Below are 27,144 nucleotides of genomic sequence, written 5' to 3'. Positions count from 1 at the left end.
ATAGATCTTGAAACTTAATCAAATTAGCCAAAAAGATGAAACAAGAATGAATTAATAATTCTGCTATAAAGTAGTCTAATATATAATCTACATCATCTAAAAATTAGATTTCATATGGAAAATAATCTGCTTTAAAGATTAAATCTTTAGCCATGAAAACACACTTTCAAAGTCAATGTCAACTAGTCACCAGTGGCCTTTTCCAAATAATCTTAATTTCTATTGTGAAACACATAAAAAAATCATCTCTGTTCCTGAGAGTTTCACACAGTTCATTTCATGTTATTTATATATTAATGAAGAACAGAATACTAACTGAACTAAGAAACTTTCATATCAAATATCCTGTTGATATTTGAATAAGAATAATTTTAGTAATGTTTAATTCTGTGGACAATTTCTATCTTCATATACTTTCTGCTTACAAGTAAGGAATTGTCCTGTCCTATAGATGGTCCATTCAGTGCTGTTATTTTTAATTAGAATATGTGAATAAATTCAAGTAACCCTGCTGCTGCTGCTGCTAAGTCGCTTCAGTCAGGTCCGACTCTGTGCAACCCCACAGACGGCAGCCCACCAGGCTCCGCCATCCCTGGGATTCTCCAGGCAAGAACACTGGAGTTGGCTGCCATTCCCTTCTCCAATCAATTAATCCTAGTAGACATTATTCTTTTCTTTACCGTAAGAAAAAATAAATGAGTAAAAAAGCACTTGGGTGTGTATATGTGTGTGTGTGTGTTAGGGAGACAGTTATGAAAGGAGAAACACACAATGCAAAAGAGAAGAGGAGAAAAGGAAAAAAAGAGACGATTCTTTTATTTAAATGTTCTAGACATCAGATCTGATTCACTTTTTTAACTGAATATTAGATTTTGACAGATCGTTTGAATATGTTGGTTCATATTTCAGAAGTATACCAATAAAGTAAAATGTGTTTTTAAAGAATGTGTAGAAAGTCTTTAGTACCACCAGCTCCATATGTGGTGTCAGAGGGCAAAAGTACAAAGGAAGCAAAACGGTGGATTGGTCAGCAAACCTAGGGAAGTCAGGAAAGGTAGAAAAGGAGCTACTATTTTCCCAGGTATTAACTGAATCAGAGTAAAGTTGATGGACAGGATTATCATGAATTGAACTTGCTAACCAAGTTCAGATGATGACTTTAAATATGATATTCTTTGCCATGCTTTAAATGCTAATAGACAAGAAAAAAGATAAGGTAATTTATTTCAATGAAAAAAATATGGTTCAAGTTGAACTGTGATGCTATTCACCATCAATATATTTACAGAGGCTAAAATTTCTCACCTTCTGATATCTAATGAAAGGTCTGCTTAAATGTGTATTTTCAATTGATAAAAATCCAAAATCCAAAGTTAAAATCTCAAATTTTATATGGAATTTCAGCTTCACAAAGGCTGATTTCTTATAATTACTTTATCACATTCAACTACTTACTTAATTTTAATTTTTTGACATTTCACAAAGAGCACTGACAAATTTTCAGGATTATAGTTTAGTGAAACGTTGTTTATTGAAATTTTTTCTCAAGGCAAAATAAATATATCAAAACTAACATAACTTTATTATTTCATCATTGAGAGTCTAACCTGCTGGGTGTGATAAAGTCTTCTAAAATATTGTGAAAAATGATTCACTGTAAAGCTTTCAACAGTTCCAGATTTATTCACCTGTTCTAAATATGGTTTAGTATTGTTCTCCAGTGAACGATTTATTACTCATCCATTCTATTTCTACAAATATACACTCAAAATATCTTTGGAGTACAATACAGAGAAGAAGTTGAATCTTTATGCTTTAAAATTCCTTCTTTAAAGAAATGATTCTTAAGAGATAAGAAATTCAGTATACTTCTCTGAAGCCTGAAAAAACATTTACTATTTTTAAAATTTTTTTACTCCAGCTTAGAAACTCGTGCAGTTACTTAATTTTTCTAAAGATAGTACTCACATGTGGCTCAGAAAACATAAAGAATAGAATAGAATTAGTTTTAAGGAGCATCTTAGAAAACATTGGCGTTCCACTTTGTGATGCAAAAGAGGGAAGAAAAGTTGGTGAAGTCATAGGGAACATAGCTAACTAGGCACTAAGAGGTAGGAAGATGCTATGAAACTCAAAAATCTCTGGAGGATTAAGGCAGTATCTAAACAAGTTTTAAAAGGCAAAATGTACATTCATATTTTCATATTCCCACATTTGCTCCATTTCCTTTTTGGGTATCTTTTTTACCATTTAGTGTTTAATGCTGGCCAGATCACAGAAATTAAGGGGAATTCTGTTTCAGTCATATTGGTTCTATTCCTTAACTGATCTTGTAAAACCATTTAAATTTAAAATTGAGAAAGTTCTGTGAGAACAAGAAGGCTTTGTCATAGGACAAAAACCATAAGTTATATCAACATGCAACAAAGAAAAAGTTCATTGCTTAAAACTCCTAACTTTATATAATTTTGTAATAATTGGTGAATGATGATGTAATGATTTGATTAATTTTTAATATAATAATAAAAATAAATGCTGGAAACTGCATTATTGTTATTGCTATGTATTATTTTATAGTTTTAATATAATTTTATTATATTGGAAACTAATTATTAAATATCAAATGTTATTCTACTAAATCAAATTTCCATTTCTTGCAATGTCTAGAGTGACAATCTCTTCTTTACTAGGTAATGAGTTACTACAAATTTCATTAAAATATGTTTCCTACTATCTTGGAAATAACAGATACTCAGTGATATGAATTTGAATGTGAAAAGCATCAGAAACACCAAAGCATGGCACAAATACATGCTATCATGTCACTTTAAAAACTAATTATCTAGAAAAAAATCTAGATTTAGAATAAATTTACAGTAACTACAGTATACATTAACAAAACAACAAATACAATTTTCTTGTTAGATGAGTTAAACTTGGATATTACAGAAAATGCAGTGCCTCGGAAAGCCAAAGCGTCTCGGTTACTCTTCATTTTTACCTATACTACACAATATGTTGTCAGAGATCAAAGACTTTCAGATGATAAACTACTTAAAAATTCAATGCAAATGAGTCATGATGGAAATAATTTTCATATATGTCAAAAATCTCTCTTCCAAGATTAATATTAAAAATGCTTTCAGGTGACCATGCAGAGATTTGGGGAGGGCGGCAGCCTGGAAAGAGCCCTCCCCTCTCAGACCCTGTCCCCACTGCACCTTTCCCACGTGGCTGTTACTGAGATTAATCTTTTGCAATGAGCCAGAGATCTAGAACTTACAGGGACAGATGGGAGGGGCCCTTGACCCTGAGGAGAAAGTATTGTCTTTCATTTGTTCACTGGGAATCTTTCATGCCTCACTGGCTGAGTCCAAGACAGACTGGAAAACAGAAAAGAGAACAAGCCCTGATCCTTTGGAGTGGGAGCACTGACTCCAACACCCTAGATTACTAGAGAACTAACCCTAGGGTGTAAGAAATAGTGAGAACTCATACAAACGAAACCGCTTGAATACAAGACCCAGCATCACCCATCTACCAGTAGCACTCTGTGCAGGATGCCTCAGCTAAACAACAAACAAAACAGAAATGCAAACCCCAATCATCAGCAGACAGGATTATCACCTCACTTACCCTTGCCCATTAGAGGAAAAACAAACAGACAAAAACGCAACACAAATCTCACTCTATTCAAAGCTTATACAAACCACTAGACCAACCTTAGGAGGGCAGAAACCAAGAGGAAGAAAGAATTCAAACTTCTTCAAGGAAAGAATTCAACTTTCCTTAAAACCTGGGAAAAGGAGACCTCAAACACAATAAGTTAAAAACAAAAAGTGAAAAGGTAGAGAAATACTACACAAATGAAAAAACAAACTAGAAACACAGAAATTCAAATAAATGAAGAGGAAATAGGCAAACTACCTGAAAAAGAATTCAGAATAATGACAGTAAAGGTGAACAAAAACCTTAAAAACAAAATGGAGAAAATGCAAGAATCAATTAACAAAGACCTAGAATTAAAGAATCAACAAACTGAGACAAACAACACAATTATTGAAATTAAAAATACTCTAGAAGGAATTAATAGCAGAATATTTAAAGCAGAAGAACAATCAGTGAGCTGGAAGATAAAATGGTGGCAATAACTTCTGAAGAACAGAATAAAGAAAAGAGAATGAAAAGAACTGAGGATAGTCTCAGAGACCTCTGGGACAATATCAAACGCACCAACATTCAAAGTATAAGGCTCCCAGAAGAAGAAGAGAAAAAGAAAGGGTATGAGAAAATTTTTGAAGAGATTATAATTGAAAATTTTCCCAATACGGAAAAGGAGATAGTCAATCAAGTTGAAGAGGCACAAAGTGTCCCATACAGAATAAACCCAAGAAGAAACATGCCAAGATACATACTAATCAAACTAACAAAGACTAAACACAAAGGAAGAATATTAAAAGAAGCAAGGGAGAAGCAACAAGTAACATACAAGGGGAACCTCATACACTTAACCACATACACTTAAGTTGGTCTTTCAGCAGAAACTCTGCAGACAAGAAGTGAATGGCAGGATATATTTAAAGTACTGAAAGGGAAAAAATCTACAACCAAGATTACTGTACCTAGCAAGGATCTTACTCAAAATAGATGGAGGAATAAAAAACTTTTCAGATAAGCAAAAGTTAAGAGAACCCAGTATCACCAAACCAGTTTTACAACAAATGTTAACAGGACTTATACAGTTAAGAAATACAAGAGAATAAAAAAGACCTACAAAATCAACCCCCCAAAATTAAGAAAATGGAAATAGGAACATATATATCATCAGGAAGCAACAGTTAAAACAAGACATGGAACAACAGACTGGTTCCAAATAGGAAAAGGAGTACGTCAAGGCTGTATATTGTCACCCTGCTTATTTAACGTATATGCAAAGTACAACATGAGAAACACTGGGCTAGAGGAAGTACAAGCTGGAATCAAAATTGCCGGGAGAAATATCAATAACCTCAGATATGCAGATGACACCACCCTTATGGCAGAAAGTGAAGAGCTAAAGAGCCTCTTGATGAAAGTGAAAGAGGAGCGTGAAAAAGTTGGCTTAAAGCTCAACATTCAGAAAACTAAGATCCTGTCATCTGGTCTCATCACTTCATGGCAGATAGATGGGGAAATGGTGAAAACAGTGGCTGACTTGATTTTTCTGGCTCCAAAATCACTGCAGATGGTGACTGAAGCCATGAAATTAAAAGATGCTTACTCCTTGGAAGGAAAGTTATGACCAACCTAGACAGCATATTGAAAAGCAGAGACATTACTTTGCCAACAAAGGTCCATCTAGTCAAGCCTATGGTTTTTCCAGTGGTCATGTATGGATGTGAGAGTTGGATGGTGAAGAAAACTGAGCACTGAAGAATTGATGCTTTTGAACTGCGGTGTTGGAGAAGACTCTTGCGAGTCCCTTGGAATGCAAGAAATGCAACCAGTCCATCCTAAAGGGGATCAGTCCTGGGTGTTCATTGGAAGGACTGATGTTGAAGCTGAAACTCCAATACTTTGGCCACCTGATGTGAAGAGTTGACTCATTGGAAAGGACCCTGATGCTGGGAAAGATTGAGGGCAGGAGGGGAAGGGGATGACAGAGGATGAGATGGTTGGATGGCATCATCAACTTGATGGACATGGGTTTGGGTGGACTCTGGGAGTTGGTGATGGAGAGTGAGGCCTGGTGTGCTGCAGTTCATGGGGTCACAAAGAGTCAGACACGACTGAGCGATTGAACTGGACTGAAATGAATTACTTTAAGTGTAAATAGATTAAATGCTCCAATCAAAAGACACAGGCAGCTGAATGTATATAAAAATAGGACCCACATAAATGCTATTGACAAGAAAACCACTTCAGACTCCAAGACACATATAGACTGAAAGTGAGAGGATGGAAAAATATATTCCATGGAAATGGGAAGCAAAAGAAAGCTGGAGTAGCAATCCTCATATCAGACAAAATAGTCCTTAAAGAAGATTACAAGAGATAAGGGAGGACACTACATAATAATTAAGGGATCATTCAAGAGGAAAATGCAACAATTAGAAATTTCTATGCACCCAACATAGGAGCACCTCAATACGTAAGACAAACACCAATAGACAAAAAGGAGAAATTGACAGTAACACAATAATAGTAGGGGACATTAAAATCCCACTCACACCAACGGATAGAGCATCAAAACAGAAAATTAGTACGGAAACACAAGTCTTAAATGATATATTAGATGAGATGGATTTCATTGACATCTTCAGGACATTCCATCCAAATGCAGAAAAATACACCTTCTTCTCAAGTGCACATGGAACATTATCCAGGATAGAGCACAATTTGGGTCACACATCAAATCTCAATAAATTTGAGAAAATTGAAATAGTATCAAGCATCTTCTCCAACCACAATGCTATGAGACTAGATATCAATTACAAGAAAGAAAAAAAAAAAACCTGTAAAAAACACAAACGCATGGAAATTAAACATGTTCCTAAATATCCAAAAGGTTACTAAAGAAATCAAAACAGAAATCAAAAAATTTCTAGAAACAAATGACAATGAAAATATGACAACTCAAAACCTATGTGATGCAGAAAAAGCAGTTCTAAGAAGTTTATAGCAATATAATCCCACCTCAAGAAACAAGAAAAACATCGAATAGACAACCTAACTTTACACTTAAAACAACTGGAAAAAGAACAATAAAACCCCAAAATTAGTAGAAGGAAATAAATCGTAAAGATCCAAATGGAAATAAACTGAAAAGAAATGAAAGAAACAACAGTAAAAATTAATAAAACTAAAAGCTGGTTCTTTGAGAAGGTAAACAAATTGACAAACCTTTAGCCAGACTCATTAAGAAAAAATGAGAGAAGAATCAAATCAAGGAAAAGGAGAAAAAGGAGAGGTTACAATAGACAATGCACAAATACAAAGGATTTTAAGAGGCTATTATGAACAAGTATATGACAATATAATAGATAACCTGGAAGAAACGGACAGATTCTTAGAGAAGTTCAATCTTCAAAGAATGAACCATGAAGAAATAAAAATTATGAACAACCCAATCACAAGCACTGAAATTGAAGCTGTTATCAAAAATCTCCCAAAAGGCAAAAGCACAGGACCAGATGGCTTTGCAGGAGAATTCTATCAAACATTTAGAGAAGAGCTAACGCCTATGCTTCTAAAACTCTTTCAACAAATTGCAGAGGAAGGAACACTACCAAACTCACTCTATGAGGCCACCATCACCCTGATACCAAAACCAGGCAAAGACAACACAAAAAAGAAAACTACAGGCCAATATCACTGATGAACATAGATTCAAAAATCTTCAACAAAATTTCAGCAAACAGAATTGAGCAACACATCAAAAAGTTCATATACCATGAATAAGCTGGGTTTATTCCAGGGATGCAAGGATTCTTCAATATATGCAAATCAAACAGTGTGATGCACCATATTAACAAATTGAAAGACAAAAACCATATGATAATCTCAACAGATGCAGAAGAAGCCTCTGACAAATTTCAGCACCCATTTATGATTGAAATTCCTCAAAACATGGACACAGAAGGAACCTACTTCAACATAGTAAAGGCCATATATGATAAGCCTATGGCAAACTTTATTCTCAACGGTGAAAAACTGAAAGCACTCTCACTAAGGTCAGGAACAAGAAGAGGGTGTCCACTTTTGCCACTATTATTCAACACAGTTCTGGAATTCCTAGCTACAGCAATCAGAAAAGAGAACGAAATAAAAGGAATCCAGATCAGAAAAGAAGTAAAGCTCTTACTGTTTGCAGATGACATGATATTGTACATAGAAAACCCTAAAGATAGTATCAGAAAATTAGTAGAGCTAATCAGTGAATTTGCAAAGTTGCAGGAATACAAAATCAATACACAGAAATCACTTCCATTTCTATATACCAACAATGAAAAACCACAAAAAGAAATTAACGAATCATCCCATTCACCACTGCAACAAAAAGAATTAAATATCTAGGAATAAACTTACCTAAGAAGACAAAAGAACTGTATACAGAAATTTATAAGACACCGATGAAAGAAATCAAAGATGACATAAACTGATGGAGAGACATTCCATGTGCCTGGGTAGGAGGAATCAATACTGTGAAAATGACTATACTACCAAATACAATCTACAGATTCAGTGTGATCCCTATCAAATTATCAATAGCATTTTTCATAGAACTACAGCAAAGAATTTCACAATTCATATGGAAACACAAAAGACCTGGAACAGCCAAAGCAGTCTTGAGAAAGAACAATGGAGCTGGAGGGATCAACCTTCCTGACTTCAGATTATCCTACAAAGCTACAGTCATCAAGACAATATGGTACTGGCATAAAAACAGACATATAAACCAATGGAACAAGATAGAAAGCCCAGAAATAAACCCATGCATCTATGTGTACCTTATTTTTGACAAACGAGACAAGATTATACAATTGGGCAAAGACACCCTCTTTAATAAATGGTGCTGGGAAAATTGGATAGCTACTGATCAAAGAATGAAATTAGAACACTTCCACCACCATACACAAAGATAAACTCAAAGTGGATTTAAGACCTAAATGTAAGATCAGAAACTATAAAACTCTTAGAGGAAAACATAGGCAGAGCAAGATCAAACAAGTTCCTCTATGACCCACCTCCTAGAGTAAGGGAAATAAAAACAAAAGTCATATATTTACAGGGTGACAATGGAAAAATAGACACTGAGAACTGACTTATAGACACAGGGAGAGGGGAAGAGAGGGTGAGATGTATGGAAAGAGTAATATGGAAACTTATATACTATATGTAAAATAGATAGCCAATGGGAATTTGCTGTATGGCTCAGGAAACTCAAACAGGGGCTCTGCATCAACCTAGAGGGGTGGGATGGGCAGGGAGATGGGAGGGAGGTTCAAAAGGGAGGGCGAATTTGTATACCTATGATTGATTTATGTTGAGGTTTGACAGAAAACAACAAAATTCTGTAAAGCAGTTATCCTTCAATAAACTTTTTAAATGGTAAAAAAAAAGAAATGTGTTTTAATGTAACTTGATATATATATGTTCTTTAAAAAGCTTCAGAGTATCCAAGTTTTGTTGATCTATGACATTATGAAAGATATCAATACATAAATAAAAATTAAGACTTTATCATCATTAATGGCAGAAATGGACCAGAACTTTGAGTTTATATTCTAAATGTATTAAAGACAAATACACATAATCATAACAAAATCTAATATTATTTCATTAATTTAAACTATGCTACATATTTATTTTCTGCTGTAATTAAAGTTAAAAGAATTTTATCAGTGGGCATCATGTATATATGGGAAATGTATCAAGCATTTGAGTAAAAATACACATAATAGCACTTCAAAAACACATCATTTCCCCTTTAGGTAACAAAAGCTATAGTAAGTGCAATTTGGAAATGATCTCAGTTCAGATGTTATCTTCAATTTATGATGAATACAGTTTGTTGGACACTCCATTAGCTCATTATTCCTTGTTGATCTATTAGCATTAGCCCAAGGTGGGATAATCTTAAAGATGGGATTAAAAACCCTGCTACCCTTTGTCTCTCAGCTGGCAAAGAATCCTCTGGTAATGTGATAATGTGGGAGACCTGGGTTCGATCGATCCCTGGGTTGGGAATATTCCCTGGAGAAGGGAAAGGCTACCTACTGCAGTATTCTAGCCTGGAGAATTCCATGAACTGTATAGCCATGGGGTCTCAAAGAATCAGACACAACTGAGCAACTTTCACTGTCACTCTTTCTAAATGAACAGTTGGGCTATTCCCCTCCGTATCAATGTTTCCCAAATTGTTTTATATTAAATTTATTCCTTGTCATTATATGGAAGTTCATGCCAATTAAAATATATTCAGCTATGTCATCATTAGCTGCCAATGGGAGGGAATTACTGCTACAATATTCATTGATAGAGGTATAATGATAAGAAGCATTTGTTTTCTTTGGATATTTACATATTCCAGAATAAATATCAAACTTTCATTTTCAACTACTTATCACTAGATTATCCATAAAATAACAATCCAAAATAGTACTAATTCAGTGTATTTAATCAGGGATGAAATTAAATTGAAATGAAAAAGAACTCTATTAAGAACTTCATTTGTCAAATAATTAATAACATCAAAGATTTCTTCACTCATGGCTGAGAACACTGAGACAATATAACAAAAAGTGTTTGTCTACAAAATTCAGTTTCTTCATTCAAATTGACAATGGAGAGTTTACATGATTATATATGCATTACCACCATGTTTTATAAAAATCTAGCCATTCACAATTTTTGGCAACAAAGCCAGCAAACAACTGCTTGCTTCCATTACACTTGTAAGAGGCAATTTGAGAAGCTACTCCCCAGGAATTAAATTTTGTAGATAAACATTTTATCTAATTGCATTATTGTTCTCAGAACATTGAAGGCAACACTAAGCCAAACCAAGAAATTCAATTTCTTTATTCTTTTCTCTTAAAGAATTAAATTCTCCTCCACTAACACATTTTTAGGACTCAATAACAAAATGTATATAATGTACATGAGATGAATTGGAAAGATGAAAGAAATTTGTATTTATGTGTAAAATTTATGTTTTAAAGAAGAAAAACTGTAGTCCTCCTCAACTAGGTATGTTCTAAAGGTATATATGTCGAAGTTTTATATAAAAATACAAGGGAGGAAGTTAAGCACTTAGAATTCATCAATGCTGAAAACACTAGTGTTTCTGATCAGCTTAGAGAAGATAGTACCTATCAGTTCTAGCCCTCTAGTTAATGATCCTATCTGATGGTTACATCCCACCTTTAATACAACTCCCACACTTCCAAGAGATGTTGTTCTTAAAAAAAAAAAAAGGCATGAAGTTCTTAAAAAAAAAAAAAAGGCATGACAATATAGCTATATAGTTAGTTCTCTACTTAATATATAGTCATATCAAAAGGATCTCTTATTATTCTTAAATTTCCTCAGGTATCTTTATCTAATTCTCCATCACTGAGGAAAACTATATTCCCTCAAATAGAATATTCACTATTTTCTAATGAACACAGTATTTTCTAAAGAATATCTGTTCTTTTAGAATGTCCATTCTCTGTTCTCAGAAAGTAAAATCCTTCCCATACGCTAGCAATTTGCAAAGCTTTCCTAAGGCCTTTTATTCAGAATTAATTATGTCCTTTTTCTCATGTTTCTATTATAGTATTTAGGACATTATAATGTAGCTAGTTTTACATGATCCTTTATCCCCTGCTAGAGCTGTGATTTCCTCTGTGTCAGGACAAGGACAATACAATCCCTCTAGACCACACCAGAGGTCTTAAGTATCCCAGATATTAACATAATACCCACTAAATCACTTTTTAAAAACAAACTTAATGTTTTAACCTTTATTCCTCTTCAAGATTCACAATGACATTCTTCAGCATTTGAAATATATTAATTAATGAGGTAGTAGTTACCCAGCATTAAGTAAATATAACCAAAGATGATGTTTTTAATCAGTCGCCTTTCCTTGTGATTATATAAGTGAAAATTGTTTCAAAGAAACTTCATATTTACTCTGAAAAAATTTGAGAAATCATTATGAAGTCTATGTTCATAATTAAGGAGAAGTACTAATTCAATAAATTTGTATTGACAGAAATTCTGGAAAAAATGATAAATGCTATTTTCAATAAAGCTCTATAGTACTAAAAAAGGAGTTATCAATTTATATTTACTCAAGTAAATACTTAATATAAAACAAATTCTAGAATTTTTAAAATTACTTAACTTTTGAAAAATAGTAAGAAAATTAATGATTTGACAATAAGCAAGGTTCCTAGAATAGTTAGTGGATTTCTTCCAAGTACCAATACTGTTTTTCAAAGTTATACATATTTTTAAGTCTTTTACAACATACTGTATATATCCTTGCCTTGTGACAAAGTATATTAAACACATACAAACTAACTTTTCTTCTTAATGACCCAAGATCACTACAGAATTGCAGCATCCTATTTTTTTTTTAAGAGCAAGTAGGTCCTTTATGGATAATCTAGCACTACCCTCACTAATTGGACAAAGGAGAATACTATAATCCAGAGAGATTATATGATGTACCCTGAGTCTCATAGCAAGTTAATGGCAAGACCAAGCCTAGAGGGAACAGAACCTGATTCAGAGGTGTTCCTAATGGGAACCATATTTCTAAAATATGTATAATTCAGAGACACTTAGGTACATATGGAAACTTTACTCTGAAATATAATAGAGTGCTACATTTACAAGATTTTTTATGATGACTTTCAATGGCTATTCATGCCTCACATTTAATAAACAGATTAACATTTAGCTTTTAGTATTTCTAAAGTTTTATATGTGGTTTTTTAAAATTTTCACTTCTTAAGTCTTGGATGCTAAATGACCAAATTTGTTAGAATATATTGTACTTTTTTTCAGTGAGGATCTTTTCTATGTAAAAAGTGCTTTAGTTAGAATAAAACTAATTTGCTTAATTAGAATACAAGCTAATATTGTACCTAGTGGATAAACAGTTAAACTGCAGTTCCTATAGTTAATTGTTTGGGGATCAATTACTAAAGGAAACAAGACATATCCTAAAGAAAAGTGAAAAATATTATAGAAGGAAATATCATGAAAGCGGCATTTTCCACTTGGATGATAGAACTTTTTCTATTTAAATTCAGAGATAAAGAAAAGCAGGTCTTGAAGTTAGCATTAAAAAAGTAACAGGTTAACTCAGCACTTGAATATTAAAATCTTTGCATAGCACCAATTTATATAACAACAAAGCCACATAAGATACAAATAAAATAGCAACAGGAAGAAAATAAGCCTGGAAATACAAAACAGAAAAAATAAAAAAATAATAAATACACTTACCATGACACAACACTGCAATCCATAGGTATTTAAACCAAAGAAATGAAAATTTATGCACACACACATACATATGCATTTTTACAGGAACTTTAATTTCACCAAAGACTACGAACAACGCAAATGTTTTCAACAAGGGGACAGATGGATAAATGCACTGTGAGTCATCTATACATTGGAATACTGCCAGCAATAAAGAACATATGAATTGTTGATATACTCAAAAACAAGGATGAATCTCAAAGGCATTATGCGTGAAAAAAGTCAGTTTCAAACGGCTGCTTATTGTATGATTCGTTTATATGGTATTCTAAAAAACCTAAAAATGTAGGAATGAAGAACAGAATAGTGGTTGTTACGGATTAGAGACACAGGCAGAAAATGACTAAAAATGGGCAGCAAGGAGAAACTTTTAGGTGCTGTAACTACTCTGTATCCTACTTATGGTGATAAAAACATAGTTCTATACAAGTCTTAAATCTCAGAATAGAATGTAGAAAACAAAACAAACACTATAAGCATAGATACATAGTCAGATATATAGACAGATATAAAGACAGACAAGGAACAGTCACAGTTTCATGGGTGTACACATTTGATAAAATTCCTCCAGTATTTTCAAATTACTTCATAATTTGAAATACACGTACTTAGGAAAACATTTTAAATATATATACTCAATTTAAAATTATTTAAAAATCCCTCTCCTGCAAAAAATAAATAAAAATCATCAGTAATAAACTATTTTTAGTTTTTCACTATGGCACAAAATAAAAATTCCATTCCCTCCAACTTATAAATATTTATATTCTAGAGCAGTCCTCTCTATACTCCACATAATATCTCTAATTCAGGCAGAAATGACCAGTCTTTTCTGAACCATCACAATATTTCCAACACCATAAATCATGCAGGCAGTGTAGGGGTTGTGTGACTTGAGGCAGGAGAACTATGTGGGAAATATTTGCAATATTCCATGTAAGGCATAAAAAAGATTTAGTGTCAGGCAACAACACTGGGGACTGAGTGACAGTACTGCATTTAAGACTCTGTATTTAAAGGGTAAAACTGACAAGTCTTAGTGACTGGTTGTATTTGATTAGTGAGAGTTGAAGTCTCAGTGGGACAAATCTCAATATTCTAGACATTCTAAAAATCACATGATTTATATGTAATTATTTTGAATGCACAAAGTTTTTTAATTTTGTTTCTCATTATTTTTTACTTTGGTTTAGGTATTCAGCACTGTTCTGAAATACGAATGTTTCAGGTTTAGGGTGATGAGTATGTTAAGTAGTAAGTGACATGCATACATAGAAATATAGAAATTGAAATTAGTAACAATAATAAAAGAAAAGATACTTTTAGTTGAAAAAGATCTTATGCCTTACATAGATTTTGATTTTAGTACAATATTCCCTAAATGGCAATCTTTAATCAGATATTTAAAATATAACATCTGAAAATGATTAAAGGGAGAAGGTATTTCAATAAATTGACTTTCTGTAAGGAAATTTTAATATACATCAAAAGTTTTAAAAAGAGTTATAAATTAAATCAAATAATTCCACCACTAAAAATCTATTCAAAAAATAATCACTGTGTATCAAAGGATTTATACATGTTTATCTGTCATATTTATGAATAAAATATAGTATAATGACAGTACGAGAGGACTTGCCCATTTATGAGGCTATGAATATGCTTATCTATTTAAATAAACAAATATGTATGTGTATATTTATCTATTTAAAAGGATAACTAAGAATTTACACTAAAACATTATGGCTTTCTCTGAGTGTGAGGCTATGGATAATTATTAGCTTTCTTTGAATATTTCTAAATTGTCTATGATAATTATACACTGATTTTATAATACAAAATCTAGTAAACATATTAAATGATTAAATTTTTAAATTCTTATATTCTAAAACAAAACTTTGAATAAATATGTTATGAGAAAAGCAAAAATACTGTTCCAAAGATATCTAGTAATTGGTTATAACTTTTTTAACTTCAGAAAGCTCTAGTTATAAACAAGCTATATTTTTGTTTTGGTCAAATAAGTATTATTGCTGTTTTTGTATATACTCCATTTGCTATCCCTGCTTCATTGCCCATTTTGTGGTGGCTGACAACTTTTGCCTTGCAAAACTGACTGGCAGCTATCATTCCAATGCCAGACTTATCTTTATGCAAATTTCCAAAGGTCACCATTTATGCATGTAAATTCTGAAGGGTACTAACTATACAGCTGACAGATTCTGACAGCCACTATATCTCCAAGAATGGAATAAGTAAGGATGACTGTCTGAATAATTAATGTGTTTTTACTCAGCCCATGGCCAGTTTATACATCTTACACTTTCTGACTGTGGTTTTGAAACTAGAAAATGTAATTTCAGAGCATATCAAAACATTTTTTTCTCAATTCCTATAAACAAATGGGTAAATAATTTGGGACAATTAATGAATTGACCTTCAGTTTGAAGTGTTCTATTTTCAGAGATCATTCCTACCTAGATATAAAAAGTAACATCTAGTTTTGGAAATAATTTCTGTAAAAAAACAAGCTCTATTATTCCTATGAACACAATTGTTTTTCTGTAAAAAACACACAGGGTTCTCTAGAACCCTGTTCCCTAAAGCTCAGTAAATGGTGCCACCATCCACAGAGACATCAGTTTCAAGCTTCTTGAGATTTGTCCCACTGAGACTTCAACTCTCTCACTAATCAGATATAATCAGTCACTATTACTTGTCAATTTTCTTTAAATACAGAGTCTCAAATCCATTACTACTACTCAATCCCCAATCTTTATTATCTCTTACATGAGATATTGCAAATATTTCCCAGATAATTCTCCTGCCTCAAGTCAGACAATGCCCCACACTGCCTGCCTCCAGAATTAATTTTCTAATATTCAAAGTCATGAGCGAGGCCAGTGGTACAATATAAAAGACACATTAAAGTAAAAATTAAAAAAAGGCTATAAAGAGGAAATATTTCAAATATTAAACAGAATTGTGTGTTATGTGGTATTATATGATCTGGAGAAAAAGAAAGCAAGAGAGGAGGGTAGGGTATGCCCCCAGACAGTTTCAATATTAAATAGGTTGTTCAAGGAAGGCTGCCATGAGAAGAGGGTATCTGAAGCCTAGGAAATAAGCCATGGGAGATCTTGGGATAAGGCTCCTTGGTAGAGAGGGCTCCTGTGGTCAGTGAATGAAAATGGTGCCAGGGCAGCTGGAGTTTAGATAAGGTTGAAGGTAGAGCAAGAAAGACTGAGTGTTGCAGAGAGAAAACAGTGGAGCAAGAAAAACAGGAGACTGTTGCAATTCTCCAGTCAAGTGGATTGTGATTGGTAGCAGAAGAGGTACTCAGTAGCTCAACAAAAGATGCTGATGAATATACAATGCATTTGAAAGAAAATTCAAGAGTTACTCTTAGTATCTGTACTGAAGGAATTGGAAGAATGGAACCATTAACCAAAACTTGTGTGAGCATGATGCTTCTGAATTACTTGTATTATTTTGAAAAATGTGATTTGATTCTTTGTGACTGAATCAATACTAAGAAGTCATTTATGGTGGAAAATATACTCCAATAAATCTTTTGTACAAGATTCAAAAAATTATCATTTTAAAAACATGAGTGTCCAGAAGTGTTTAAATATACCTAGCTCTACCCTAAATGATATGTGGTAGATGATGTTGGTAACTCTGTATTTCTAATAAAGAAATTGAAGCAGAGAGAAGATAAGTAACACCTTAAAGGTCATATATAGAATCCTTCTTCAAAACTAGTCAGCATCTTCTTCAGTCAGCTTCCTCTCAGGGGTTATTGTTTTTGTTTTGTTATATTTCATTACTAAAGAACGATCTAGAGATTCCCAGGAATGATACTGGCAGGAGGGAATGACTACAAACAGGCACAAGAGAACTTGTGGTGAAGGATATAGTCTACATCTTGATTTTGGTGGTACATTCTAACACAGCTTTATGCATCAAAATATAATTGTACATTAAAAAGAATGCATTTAATATACATAATTATATATCAATAAATATGAACTTAAAAAGCAATCTAGCAAATATCATAAACTGATTGATATTGGAAAAGCAGGTTTTGTCCAAAGGCAAAACAAATCTCTCATATTACATAATTTGTTCTAACATTACTTGTTTTTTTCTGGTTAAAGCAATGTTTCTCGTGTAATTTTCTAAGAATATTTAGTGATAAAGTAACATAATTTTATTTGTTGTCATGTAATTTATCTTGTGTGATTTCAACCATCTTTACCACAGCAGGAAGAACTATGGTTTCTCCAATGATTTCATTCCTTCCCTGCAGGAAATCTCAAATACAACTTCCAAACATTTATCATAAATTTAGTGAAAATTTGTAAATGGCTAGATTGAGCATGACTTCAAACATTGCTGAAAAACTCAGAAAGGGGTGCAGTTGTGTTCCAGATATTATTAAAATCTTGGTATTAATGATGCTGTGTACTGTCACTAACCTATACCTCAAGACAAATACGCTCTTAGGTCAAGTTTAATCACACGTAAGAGATTATGTTGTTTTTGATACCCTGAATAAATTTAAGGTGATTATCAATGCTTATAATGAATCTGAAAATATCCTTTAATAAAAATAGAGAAAATGATGCCAGCTATATCATTTGTTGTTGATTTATGCATGGGGTTAATCAAATAACCTTTATTGTATAAGTTTAACTCAAAATTCCCTGATGGCTCTGATGGTAATGAATCACCTGCAAGGCACGAGACCCCGGTTTGATTTCTGGGTTGGGAAGAGCCACTAGAAAAGGGATAAGCTACCCACTCCAGTATTCTTGGGCTTTCCTTGTAGCTCACCTGGTAAAGAATTCATTTACAATGCAGGAGACCTGGGTTTGATCTATGGGTTGGGATGATCCCCTAGAGAAGGGAAAGGCTACCCACTCCAATATTCTTGCCTGGAGAATTTTGCAGACTCTATAGCCCATGGAGTCGCAAAGAGTTGGACATGACTGAGCTACTTTCACTTTTACTTTTGTAAAGACTATTGTCACAATGTGAGAATCAGTCTAGTTGAAAATAGACAATGATTCTATATAACACACATATCAAAACACTCGTAACATCAGTATACTAAAATACTCTTAAAAATACAACTGCCATCAAAATCCAATGAGATGCCACTTGATATCCACGGCTGTAATCAAAATGACAATAAAAACTTTTGGCAAGAATATGATGAAATTAGAACACACATAATTTTGGTGGGAATGTAAAATCCTTCCAATTTGGAAAGCAATTTGGAAATTCCTCAAAAGGTAAAACATACAGTTACCATTCCACCCCACTTATCCATCCAAGAGAAAGTAATACATATGTCTATGCAAAAACTCGGACATATATGTTCATAGCATCAGTATTGATAATAGCCAGAAAATGTTAACAAACCCAAGGTCTATCAACTGATAAATGGATAAACAAAATGTGATTTCATTACTATTATCCATGCATAAAATAATTGTCCTAATTTACACAAGAATTGAAACTTGAAAACATTACGTTAAGTGAAAAGAGCAGATACAAAAATATTGTATGATTCCCTTTATTTGGTAAATCCATGGCAGCAGAAGTTATGTTAATGGCTTCCTGCAGATGACATGAGGGAGGAAAGGGAGTAACTGGTTATGGGTACAATGTTTCTTTTAGGAATGAGAAAATTATTCTAGATTAGATATCGGTGACAGGTACACAACTCTGCAAATACACTAAAAATCACAGAATTATACACTTTAAAAGGGTGAACCTATGGTATATGTATTATAGGTCAATTAAAAAACCAGGAAGCAAATACTACTATTTAATACTGTAAAAATTTCAAATATTTTCCAGAAATTTCATATTTGGGGGGCCAGTAGCAATCATGATATTAAATATTATAAGGCTTTTTGGTTCTTATATTTCTTAATGAAAATAGGCATCAGGAGAGATTCTGAAAATTTTTTCTTACAACCTTATGGATACTTAAGCACTCTAGAGACAGCTAAGATGGAAAATTAAGCTTTCGTCTGGTAAACATGATATATTACATGAGCTGCTCCAAATCTACTTTTCCAGACTCATCTCTTAACATAGTACTATCACATATGTAATCCCGCAGTCCTTCAGTGGCCATCCCTTTCTCCTTTATGCACTCCTTCTCAAGGTATTGTGTTGATCTGGAATGCATGGCCTCCCACATGGCCTCCGTTTCTCTGTTATCAGCAACCCCTCTCAGTGAGTTTCACAGCATGCATGAAGGTTTCAAGGGCCTCCAGCAAAAGTAAGCTCTCCCAAGTCTGTTTCCTTAGCAGTTTGCTACTGATGCTTTTAAAATATATACAATCATTTCCATAGAGCTTCATGTCTTTCTCATTAGCCTTAATTTCTCTATAGCAAGCACATCTAAGTTTATCTTGGATTAAATTTTTAAAAAATGATTCAGACTGTTTTAAAATTTATTTCTTTCATTAAGTGCCAGAAAAACCACTTTACTCAAGTCAATAAAAGAACTTCTGTGAAATTTATATGTCAATGTATAGATAAGCTAGTAGATTCAATCACATCTATATTGGAAAAGAGGGATAATGTTATTTGCTTGCATTTGTAAAGGAATGGGCAGAAGAGAACACTGACAAAGAAACTGAAACAAAATATCTATAAGAAAGAAAATCAAGGGGAAAATTTAGTATCTACAAAGGTGAGTGCAATGCTTTTATAGTCTTAAGTCACTCAATATTCTTAGAGTAAAAAGCAAAATACAGAATCTTTGAAAACAGGCTTATAATGATTTATAATACATACCAATTTATATCCTCAATTCAAAAGCAGATTAATACAATTTTAATATAAAGAAAATAAAGTTAATATTTCTATTTTCAAGCTGCATGTTTATAATAGTGTACATTTTAGAAATTTCAAAATCACTTTAAGGAATTTAACTTAGTAACTTCAAGAAGAAAGGAAATTCCAATTTTACCATTGATAATTATTTTGTCTTCAAATGATTTGTTGCAAAACAAACTACATATACTGACCTACTGTCATACTCCTTAAAGGCTCTTATGTTGTACTGCATACATATATTTATGATAAATAAAAATATTACTTTTGAAAAGAATGTGCTTTACATTAAATAGTCTGGTCTATAACATGCATACATTTTATTTCCTAATATTCATTTTCACCATCATGGATAGGTAATTGAGAGCAAATAGAACAAATTAAGCAAAAGTGACTTTAATGAATTGTCATATACATGTACTAATTTTTTTAAAAATTCTGTATAGTTATCCAATATTACTTAGGAGTATAAGATAGCCATATGCTTTTCAAAAGTAGAACACTGCTGAAATTATTTTTAGTAGCCCATTTAGTGTTCAAATATTTAGAGTACAATTCTTCACAAGTACTTTGTAGTATATTATTTACATATTTGTTCACCAGCGATGTCAATTTATTTTCCAAGACTATGCAAAATTGCATTTCAGTAGTCCATCAAACAATATGTTCAATTTTCAGTGAAACATATAAAAACATATACTAACTTGAATATATTAAATATACTTTGAAATTACTAACAATCATGATTGGCAGCAATAATCTAATAATTACCTTAATTTGAGCTTCAGTTGCTAAAACTCCATGTTTTTTTTCCTCCGATTTACTGAACACTTAAACATTTCTGTAAAAAAAGAAATTAATTAGATGATGAGAAAAAAGATACACTTTATAGTTATAGGTGTAGGACTATTTGAGTAGACATGTATTTCTTATTGTTTGTCAAATGTATTTCTCCAACAAAGGTTAGGGTACAGCAGCTAGTCACAAAGTCATGTCTGACTCTTTGCGATCCCATGGGCTGTAGCCCTCCAGGCTTCTCTGTTCAGAGCAGCAAAACCACATATAAAACAGAATTCAATTCACATGTGATTTATCTTCCTTTACCATCTAATTTGCTATAATGTTCAGTGGGAAAAGTGAATGAATTTGATAGGTATGGAGCTTAAATATTTTCCTAATTAAATGAACACACAGGGTTTTAAAATAAATTCTGAGATTTCCAAGAAACTGAAAGGTCAGGGCGAGGTCAGGATGAAGGGTCAGGGCAAGGCCAGGAAGAAAGGTCAGGGCAAGGCCAGGAAGAAAGTTCAGGGCGAGGTCAGGCACGCCTGGGCATGTCCGGACATGCCCCAGCAGAGGGCGCTGCAGACACACCCCGGAGACTTTTGAACTATTGCATTTGGGCCCTAGGCACACAGTAGATACAAACTAACCGAGCCGACCAATCAGGAGCCGACACGAAGCCCTCACCGTCCAATCAGGAGCTGACACGGAGCCCTAGGACACCAATCACCGCTGAGCCCGCGTTTTCTTCCTTATATGGGAGCCCCAGCAGGGACTATAAAACCCCTTCCCCACCCCTCACACTTCGCAGACTCCTTTTCCCCCCGCAGACTCCCTTTACCCCGCTGACTCCCTTTGCTTCGCAGACCCCCCTCGCTCCCCTGCTTACCCGCCCCTGGAGTTCTGCCCAAGAGCGACCGCCCAATAAAAGGCCCTGAACAATGGTCCATAGGGGTGGTTCCTTCTTCCCGCAGCGTTTCTTACAGAAACTTTCTTATTTCTTGCCATAGGGACTTTTAGCTAAGATCCTGGGATATGTTTAATCACTTTTATTACTAGAACTATTGTGAGAAAATACTGGAGGAAGGCCTTTGTATATCTTGCTATTCTTAGACACATACACACAAACCCCCAAAATATGCATGCTCTGTGTATTTATGAATAAACAGATAGTGTTTAGGGGCTTCCCAGGTGGTGGTGGTGCTGCTGCTGCTGCTAAGTTGCTTCAGTTGTGCCTATGCGACCACATAGACCACATAGACAGCAGCCCACCAGGCTCCCCCATCTCTGGGATTCTCCAGGTGATGCTAGTGGTAAAGAACTCACCTGTCAATGCAGAAGACACAAGAGAGGAGGGTTTGATCCCTGGGTTGGGAAGAAGGGAGAAGGGCAGGGCAATCTACTCTAGTATTCTTGCCTGGAGAATCCCACAGAGGAGCCTATGGGTTACAGTTCATAGGGTTGCAAAGAATAGGACATGACTGAAGTGACTTAGCACAGCACAGCACACACAGAATGTGATTATAATAATTTAGAGAAATTCAGACTTTATTATGAAGGAATAAACAATAACATTAAAGTTTCTTTAAATGGCAAATTTTAGTCTTTATTTTCTATAAATTACCATAGTTTCTCCTATTTATCTTATTATTGAAATACTATCAATGTCAGCTATTTTATCAAAAAAGAAATAATATAAACACACACACACACAGTATATATAAATTTTTAAAAGGAATAATGTCCTCCAAGGTTATTTTCTTTGGTATTTCAGTGTTTTCAGTGTTATGCAACAAGTTCAATTTCTGAAATTTATAGTGAGTCCATTTAATGCTTTATACAAGCATCAATTATATCAATTATTATGATATTTGGTATTCTTTATGCTGTTAGTATTGTGCTATTAGCAGAGGTTAAGTAATCCTGTACAGGTCAAAACAATGACAAAATCTATTATCTATTCTAGTATCTTGTCCCTCAAATGGATTAAGAACTAGTGATAGGCAGAAAGCCATTAGCATAAAATTAAAATTGAGGTTTTATTTAGACATTATTGATTACCATCAGATATATAAGAAAACAAGCTATTGGAAAAATATTCACTAATAGAAGCATTATATTTTGTTTCAGGATTTAAAAACATTAAAGCAATGGGACTGGTTGTTTTCTTCATGAACATCAATTCACAATAGGCATGAGCAACAAGGAGTGACCTAGTTGAAAAGGATTGCAAGCTGATCTTTAAAACCCATCCCAGACACACCTAGGAGAGCTCACAGATAATACTACAAAAAAAAAAAAGAAAAAAAAAAAACCACAGAGACTTTTGAACTATTGCATTTGGGCCCTAGGCACACAGTAGATAAAACTAACTACGGGTGCTTCCTCAAGTAACCTTAGGCAGCTAGGAGCCCATTAAGGATACATAAATATTATATACATACATACATCTGATTATAACAGACTGAATTTTGAGAAGACTTACACAACAGAGCCTGTTATATAACTTGCAACTGTCAGCCAGTCATACATATGCCCATTTGCATTCCCTTTCCTGACTGGTGATGGGTACAAGTCCCATTTTACACAGTGCACAACCAAGAGAATGAGATTTGAAGTATGAAAAAGGAAGCCAAGAGAGATCTTTATGACTCCTTCAGGGTTGGACTGCTCCCATGTCTTGGTAGGGTCTATTGAACAAAATTTCTGTCTGCTTGAGCTGCAACTGAGCTGTAGCTTCACTGTTGGTTTAAACCCTTTAGCCCATCATTTCAAATCTTTGCTGTAATAAGACAAGAACCAAAGCAGTGAAAGAAACAGACCTGATAAAGGGACTAGAAAAGCAAACAGAGATACCAGACCAAATAACACTGTTCTATCAGTATAGAGCAATAAGGCTGAATTTCTTTTCTAATTAGTAAACATGTCTAAAAGGGATTTTTAAAAGAAGAGTTGCTAGAATTATTTTTGATCAATGTGACTACTTTGAAGGAAAACACTCATGGAGGACATAACAGTTCAATGTGTTTATATTGACATGTTTTCACTAGTGTTCAAAATTTATATAAATACAATTAACTGAGAATCACTGCAATATTTCATTGCCCTTTCACAAAAAGACAATCCACTCAAGTACTCTTGCCTGGAAAATCCCATGGATAGAGGAGCCTGGTAGGCTACAGTCCATGGGGTCTCAGAGTCAGACATGACTGAGCGACTTCACTTCACTTTCACATTTAATAAAGTGTCTACTCATGACTTCCATAAAATTTCTTTTGTCTTTCCTTTTTGACTTTTAGGGTTATATACTAATTCTGAAAGTAATCTTTTTTTGGTTAAGTGGTACAAATAAATACCTTCTATTTGTAGCCTATCATATCACTAATTTTAATATTTTCTGATGAACATCAAATTCTTATTTTAATGCTATCAAATTCGCAAAATATTTACTTTCAGTTCAGTTCAGTCGCTCAGTCGTGTCCAACTCTTTGCGACCCCATGAATTGCAGCACACCAGGCCTCACTGTCCATCACCAACTCCCAGAGATCATTCAGACTCACGTCCATTCAGTCAGTGATGCCATCCAGCCATCTCATTCTCTGTCATCCCCTTCTCCTCCTGCCCCCAATCCCTCCCAGCATCAGAGTCTTTTCCAATGAGTCAACTCTTCCCATGAGGTGTCCAAAGTACTGGAGCTTCAGCTTCAGCATCATTCCTTCCAAAGAACACCCAGGACTGATCTCCTTCAGAATGGACTGGTTGGATCTCCTTGCAGTCCAAGGGACTCACAAGAGTCTTCTCCAACACCACAGTTCAAAAGCACCAATTCTTTGGCGCTCAGCATTCACCACAGTCCAACTTTCACATCCATACATGACTACTGGAAAAACCATAGCCTTAACTAGACAGACCTTAGTCGGCAAAGTAATATCTCTGCTTTTGAATACGCTATGTAGGTTGATCATAGCTTTCCTTCCAAGGAGTAAGCATCTTTTAATTTCAAGGCTGCAGTCACCATCTGCAGTGATTTTGGAGCCCAAAAAAATAAAATCTGACACTGTTTCCACTGTTTCCCTATCTATTTGCCATGAAGTGATGGGACCAGATGCCATGATCTTCGTTTTCTGAATGTTGAGCTTTAAGCCAACTTTTTCACTCTCCTCTTTCACTTTCATCAAGAGGCTTTTTAGCTCCTCTTCACTTTCTGCCCTAAGGGTGGTGTCATCTGTATAACTGAGGTTATTGATATTTCTCGCTGCAATCTTGATTCCAGCTTGTGTTTCTTCCAGTCCAGCATTTCTCATGATGTACTCTGCATAGAAGTTAAATAAGCAGGGTGACAATATACAGCCTTGACGTACTCCTTTTCCTATTTGGAACCAGTCTGTTGTTCCATGTCCAGTTCTAATTGTTGCTTCCTGACCTGCATACAGATTTCTCAAGAGGCAGGTCAGGTGGTCTGGTATTCCCATCTCTTTCAGAATTGTCCACAGTTTATTGTGATCCACACAGTCAAAGGCTTTGGCATAGTCAATAAAGCAGAAATAGATGTTTTTCTGGAACTCTCTTGCTTTTTCCATGATCGAGAGGATGCTGGCAATTTGATCTCTGGTTCCTCCGCCTTTTCTAAAACCAGCTTGAATATCAGGAAGTTCACGGTTCACGTATTGTTGAAGCCTGGCTTGGAGAATTTTGAGCATTACTTTACTAGCATGTGAGATGAGTGCAATTGTGTGGTAGTTTGAGCATTCTTTACTTTAAAAATATACTTTTGGGGTCTATTCTATTTGTTTTGGGGTCTTTCTTTTCTGTAAAAAGAAGGTGTATTTTTAAAGTAAATATTTTGCAAATATGATAGCATTAAAATAGGAACTCAATGTTCACCAGAAAACAGTATTAAAAATGAAAACTTTCCCTATCCAAAAATAAAAGTTACATAAAAACCAATTCATGATCAATTATTGAAATTGACTGTCAGTTGTAAGAGTTAGTTAGATGAAGTACTTTGGATATGAATACTAGATTGCTTAAATTAAAAATAAATTTAAATTAGAGCCTGCTCTTGATAAAATGTAAACAAACACATATATATCAAAATGGAAAATAACATAACAATAAAGTTTGAGTCTCTAATGTAAAAAAAACCCAAGATAAAGACATGAAAGTTAAAGATAATTCTTCTGATCCTGAGATAGCAAGTTTAAAAAATAGACTAGCTTCTTTTTTTTCTCCCTTCTTTCCTTCCTTCCTTCCAACAGCAATTAAGTATTTATTTACCCTGTGTCAAGGTACTGATCTAGGTACTACGGATTCAGAAATGAACCAAACAGACAAAAATATCACTTACAGAGTTTAGACTTTGTTCTCAATGGGAACTAAGAACAAAATGAGAAAAAGATAGGAAGAGGAAGAGAGTAAGTTTGACTTTATATTCTTCAGACATTTTGAAAACATTTTTAAACTTTAAACACTATTTTCTGAACAATTAATATTCTCAGTGAACTTAAAAATATTTAAATACTGTAAAATTTTATTTTCTGCTTAATCTTTAGAAAAATTTTCTGAGGTTGGTATAAATGTTATCTCCTTTATTTTACAAATAAATATTCTGAGATACTGAATGGTAAAATTAGAATCTGATCACAAATATTCCAGATTCAGTGTCTAAACCCTCAAGCTACTCAAATAGCATTATACTGATTACTACTGTCGATATATGTTAAGAGCACATTTACAATGGAAGACAGAAAACAAGCTTCCTTAAGTGAATTTTTCAGGAAACAGTCATCTCAGAATTTCCTACGATTCATGACTATTAGAAGATATCTTCATATTCTGATATTTAAATGAGATTCCCCAGGAAATCTCAGTAAAAATCAGTCTGGAATTGAGATGAAATGACATTTTTTTTATAATACCACCATATCATTGTGTGGCATTAATTCAAAAGTATTTGACAACTCCTACTCAACTGTCCAGGAAAGGTTCATGAAGCGATAAAGAAGTGACATGTACAAACATATAATTAAAAGATCATTTTAATGTCAGTAAATAGATGATCTGCAGCCTAAGATGAAAGATATTTTTAAAAGATCAATGAGAACTTAGATTCATATAAAAATACAATGAATCAAAGAAATTATCATAATGCAAATTTTTATCTATGAGAGTTAGAGCTCAATTCATTTTTAAATTAAACAAATAAACACTGGGTACCACAATTTATTATCTTACTGTAAAAGGAAGTATATAGTCTTCATATCTATCATTTCAAATTGTTTGAAAGTTAAGAAAATATAAGATAAAGCTTTATAAATAGATACAGTAACAACACTATTGACATTCTACCTCCATAAGATCATATTATTCAAATCAGTTTCCAACTACCATCTTTCAGTCTCTCAATCTACTAGTCTATGAGTTATCTTCAAATATTTTCTACTTTAAGTCCTTATGGATGAGCATTACTATGT

The 27,144-nt window shown here is 33.8% G+C and overlaps 1 protein-coding gene across 12 annotated transcripts in view; it reads right to left on the bottom strand.

Annotated features, from left to right (window-relative positions):
• The window catches only part of ADGRL3 (adhesion G protein-coupled receptor L3), a 936,369-nt gene that overhangs the window by 695,057 nt on the left and 214,168 nt on the right, over positions 1 to 27,144 (bottom strand). For all 12 annotated transcript variants that reach the window (XM_070292434.1, XM_069593110.1, XM_069593111.1 and 9 more), the window contains one exon: positions 20,659 to 20,728. The gene's annotated coding sequence lies outside the window, so the exon portion shown is untranslated. The remainder of the gene's footprint in view (positions 1 to 20,658; positions 20,729 to 27,144) is intronic.

This window comes from Ovis canadensis, chromosome 6 (assembly GCF_042477335.2).
Source record: "Ovis canadensis isolate MfBH-ARS-UI-01 breed Bighorn chromosome 6, ARS-UI_OviCan_v2, whole genome shotgun sequence".
Classification (NCBI taxonomy): Eukaryota; Metazoa; Chordata; class Mammalia; order Artiodactyla; family Bovidae; genus Ovis; species Ovis canadensis.
The sequence above is the reverse complement of the archived record's forward strand: the minus strand, read 5'-3'. Positions and strand labels throughout refer to the sequence as shown.